This window comes from Camelus bactrianus, chromosome 2, assembly GCF_048773025.1.
Source record: "Camelus bactrianus isolate YW-2024 breed Bactrian camel chromosome 2, ASM4877302v1, whole genome shotgun sequence".
Classification (NCBI taxonomy): domain Eukaryota; kingdom Metazoa; phylum Chordata; class Mammalia; order Artiodactyla; family Camelidae; genus Camelus; species Camelus bactrianus.
Genome location: NC_133540.1, coordinates 57,350,956 through 57,356,589, shown reverse-complemented (window position 1 = coordinate 57,356,589; position 5,634 = coordinate 57,350,956).

The window sequence follows — 5,634 nt, the reverse complement described above, 5'->3', positions numbered from 1 at the left end:
AAAATGAAAAGATAAAAATTCTATTCCCAAGTTCATCAAATACATCTTTATGACTCTAGCTAAGCCGTTCAGGAACCCTGTAACCTGTCGATTCCAAAGTTTCTGAACACTCCATACCTACTTTTTAGGAACTCTGCTGACCCTAACTTCTGTCAGTAAGCAATAATGACAGAAACTTTCTACAGGAACTACATTACTCAGTCTTAACTGCTCAAATTCTATAGCAGCAGTATCACATTATGTTCCAAAGCCTAAAAGATAGAAAAATATTTCCTTATAATTAAAATAACACTGAATTATGAGCATATCTTCTTTTTGTCCTGAGTACCAAGAGACATGCAGAAGAGTGAGCAGAAAGGTAAACAAAATCTTTCTCTTATGAGCATAAAAGAAATGACAGTAGAATATAGAATGAGTAAGTACTAAGAAAAGGACACTAAGATGAATCAAGCTTTCTCTGGATCACCTCATATGAAGCGTATACAATTCTTTTTTGAAAGATAATTTACATAAAACCGCATTACACGTACAACCACTTTCCATGACAGTTCTGGTGACATACAGAAACACATCTGAATTTGATTCTGTAAAGCATGTAATTTAAACATTGGCACAATGCTCTAAGTGGGACCATAAAATCTGTGCTGAAGGGTCCAATGTATAGGTGAAATCCCATTATAATGAAATTCTTTCAATTAATTAGGTAATTTTATCCCAAACCATGCTATGGTTACTATATATTAAGTGCTGTTATCCAGTGAAGTGCTGTTTCTCACTGTTTTTTTGTTATTTTCATTGTAAATAAATTCAAGAGCACTACAACCACATATGAATCAGTACATTTTAATGCCTTATTTAAAAATCCATGTTTAAAGTAATGTTGCTTTGTCACTGCCACTGTAAAAATTTTGAAAACTATGTAAGTGGTCACACCTTTTAACAAGAAATGCATGGTTCATAATACATTAAATATTTTAAAGACATACAAACTAAACCGAAGTAAACTAAACTGAACGTGAATCCTGTGGGCTAAGCGTATGGGTTCCCAGTCAAAATAGATGCCACCCTACATAATGCCTGGTGTCTATGCCAGAATTCTTTATAATGCTATTATTAGAGCTCTTAATAGTCAAAGACATCTTCATCTGAAGCCTTCTTCTAGAAAACATATCCTATTTAATAAATTAGGTGTAAAGCTCTTTTAAACTGCTTTGGACTTTATTTATCTAAAGTAAATTTTGCATAAAAATCTATATCAGAAGTATTTCACCCAGGCAAAGATATATGAAAATTAAACGGTCTTTCTCTTATTTTATTTCTTCATATTTCCCCCTGCCCTTCCTAGATATAATAACCTATTTCTGAGGTAATACATATAATTCTGTGACAAATCCACTTCAGCCTTAGTAATGCCCTTCGTTTTGACTTCAAAACATTCACTGGCTCTCATGGATTTGTACTATTTAACACCCAGATAAAGGTAAGCCGCCTTTTTTAATAAGGATGGATTACATTTTCTTGTTACATGCTCTTATTCAATTGGATTTTTTCAATTTAAGCACATCTATTCTAGGAGAAAAATGTAATGTTCAGTCTGAGAATAATTGTAGTTATTAGAAAAGTAAATATGATGAAACACAAAGTAATATAAATTGAAATTATCTGATTAAATTACTATAAAAGACTAGTATTTCCATGGAAAAACAGGAAAAACAAAGTAGTTACGTGCTCTATATTTTATTTCTCCTTTTTCTGTTATAGGACAATGTTATAACTTGCACCTTCTCATAATCAGATATGTATGGAAGATGTGGGGATATTTTAATTAGAAATGGAAGTTTGGGGCATGTACAATGAAAGAGATACTACGGCATTGTATGTTGAGAGATTGATATGATTCCTAGACTAACACGTCTTACTTCTTTTATGGATGTTCTTTTTGAATACCAATTCTAGATTAAGCCTCTAGATTTTCAGATGTACTAGTCCTTATATTTAGATAACATGACTAAGTCCATTAAAACTTACTTCAATTGTGTAGTGCTCGCGTAAATGCAAATAAAAAACACTTTACTGAGACCTATTCTGCTCAGTTTGAAACCATTAAAAATGCAATCCCATATCACTGATAAATATTTTAAATTGCTTACTTAAATTACTTAAACACTTAAATACTATAAGTCTGTGACAACCATAATAATGAAATTGGCTATGGTGTTTTCAAGATCTACATGATACACATAGTACCAATCATCTTCCCTAAGTTTTCCACAAACCTTGCAAGTATCCTGCAGGATAGGTTTGCTGACCCTTCTTCCAAGTGAGGAAACTAAGACTCAGAGATGTGATGTGTCTAACTTCAAACTGCTCAACTAACTAGTTCAAGTAGTACTTGAACCTGGTGAACCCAATTTTAAAGTGTAGGATCAGTCCAGTGCACCATTTAGCCTCTCTCATTCCTGGTCCCCAGTTCGGATGAATCCCAGCATTATCTCTGCTCAGCACCTAGCATGGAGCCTGACATCCAGCGAGTGCTTAGTAAATGCTCAAAGAATGAATGAATGGATACAAAAATAAACAAAATGTTAGGCTTGGTAGAATACAGAATATGACCTACAAATTTGAAATGTACTGACTCTCAGTTTCTTAAAACCAGCATGCAAAATCATGAAAGTATATACTAATGGTACAAATTTCATTAAAATCACATTTACAGCAGCATATTTCTATTTGAAGAATTGATCTGTTACCCACATTTTAAAGTAAAAGCATATGTGGTTTTATATATATATATATTATAATCTGAGAAATTGGGCTGGGCATAGTGATGTCTTCCATTGTTTTCACTCAAATTCAAACTTAATTATGACTTATTTTATGGAACAGTCCCCTTTTGCTGTGTCAGAATTAAAACAGTATATTTCACCTTCATTCTTTTTTCAGAGATGGCAATGTTTAAATCTGATCTTTGGGTTTTAAATCATGCTTTCTGACCAAAATTCCTTTGGAGAGCAGAATGCAATATTCAGTACTTCCAGGCATGCTGTTATTGGACAGATCCCACAGCAGTGAACCTGAAAGATTGGCAGGGTAAAAAAGTAAGAGTCCAGAAGAGACAAAGCCAAGATGCCAAGATAGAAGGAGAGGGGAGAGAGAGAGAGATTTGTATTTGTCTTACTACCTCATGATAGCCACGTAGAATGACATAATCCTGTTTTGAATAACTTTTGTTAAGATAATAAGAATATTGTGTTTGTCTTCTTTAAAACATTTCATAACAGTGCACCGAAAAAAGATGTGGAGACCCTCCTGCTTCATTTCCTGCCTTCATAGAATGTTGTGTTACGAAAATATTTTTATTACAGCAGAACCCGAAGCAATATAAAATGTTTGCTTTAGGATTTATTTGAGTCCCTTTAAGCTGAACTTCTGTAATGTAATCTATTTACAGACATTCCACAGTGCCCTATGGCTACTAGCTTATGCAAATGAAGTGTGACCCTGGGAATAAACCTCTTGCCCCCCATCATCCTCCCTGGCTTCAAAGGTCTCTAGGCAATCACTTTTTTAAGTGAAGAGATTTTTAAGCTGAATTGAAATAGAAAGAGAGGGAACATAACTTGATGCCCAATACTCATACAACCCAACCATTTACTATCCACTATTTTCCCATAAATATTTAGACACTAATTTATAAATCCATTTGGGATAAATGTGTTAGTGTGTAATGATTTTTTTTCAGCCTCTTCTTTTATTTTGAATCCTAAAAACTAGAGACCAATGCCAATCAATAGTCATTTACTCTAACTTCATTTCTTACTTCTCAAACTAAGGGTCACTAGATTGGGACAGAATTGGTTTAGTGATAATAAAATCTTCTCTGCTGATTATATTATCACTGAAAATATATTTGTGCTGAGCACCAGAATAATCAAAGTAATCAGAAAGAGTTATATAATCCCATAAGGACAATAACTAGGTGTATGTTTAATATATTATTTGAATATACTAGTATTACCATTGAAATATATTGGTATTTATAAGTGATTAAGAAAAAATGGATCCAATTTTTAGAGAAGGGTAATGAAACTTGATAATTGATTTCATTTTTGGATGTATTAGTGGGAAAGAGCTGTCCAAAATTTTCAAATGACAATCATCATAACAAACCATATAATTTTAAGGGGCTCCTTCCTACTGGACAATACCATGAGAAAAAAAAAAAAAACCGTTATTTTTTGTAGGATGAATCATTCAAAGCCCAGATAGCCAGTAGTTTCAAATGCATTCTTGGAGCCCCCAGGGTTCTCAAGGTCAAAGTATCATTTCAAAATATTGTCAAAATTTAGAAATAATCCAGGATAACTCTGAGACTTGTAGGCTAAAAAGTCTCCTCTGGAATCTTTCAAGGGATGGCAAACCACAGATGACTAACTTTTTAACCTGGCCAAATAGCATAATAAAGTTAGAGTGCTAGAAAACATTGGTAATTCCCTGTATATATATATTTATATTTGTTTTAATTCCCTACTTAAGTCTGCTGAATCTTTACCATTTTTAGTGAAATACAGAGCTTTATTAAAATTAAAGAAAATGTTATTTAAACTGTGTTATTTATGTTCTGCTTTATGTAAAAATCATCAAATTTATGCCATGAGATTTTCTTTTAGGTGGCTTATGTTGAACAGTCAGTATGTTGCATAGGTGACTACTTAGGCCTTGAAATGCATAGGGCTCTGCAAAACACTTGCTTTCAAGGGGGTCCAGAACCTCAAGACCATGGCCATCTCCCTAAAACACCTGAATAGGCTCAAGAATGGAGCTAACAGTCCTGAATGTTTGGCCAGCAACAAATGACAGGGGAAGGCAGGGAACTAATAAATAACGTCCCCCAAAATAGATGCCAGAAATAGGTGCTAACTCAATAGGCCACAGTGAAGAATGACTCAAAATCGTCTGTCGTACTTGTAAATACTTACTGAGATTGAAGAGGAACATACATGACGCCAGAAAAAAGGAGAATGATACAAAAGAACAAAGAATCAGTAAGAAGAAATCGTAGCACAGCAAGCCAAAATCATAGCTAAAATCCTCAAATTTTAATGCTAGAGACACTAAGAACTCAATTTAAAAAACAATCAGAGAACTTCCACCCATAGAAAGTAGGAAATCCAGTACAAACATGAAATAGTTAAAGAAAACACTCCTGTGGGGAGGGTATAGCTCAGTGGTGGAGTGCATGACTAGCAAGCACGAGATGTCCTGGGTTCGATCCTCAGTACCTCCATTAAAATAATAAATAAATAAATAAACAAACAAATCTAATTGCCTCCCTCCCCTCAGGAAAAAAAAAGAAAGAAAGAAAAGAAAGCAATCTTAAAAAAGCATATATGTGTGTATGTACATATATATGTTATACAACAACTTAGCATTTATACAGACCAAAGATTCCTTTTGGAAGCATACTTGCCTGACGAGTTTTTAAACTTCAAGAACTAAGAAACATTGGAGAATAATCTCAACTGTGGACACTGGTCCTCAGACTGAGAAGGGGATGGGAGGATGCTCAAAGATAAACAGCTACTCTTACAACTGCAGCAAAGACAGTAAAGAACAGAATAAAAAGTGGCAATG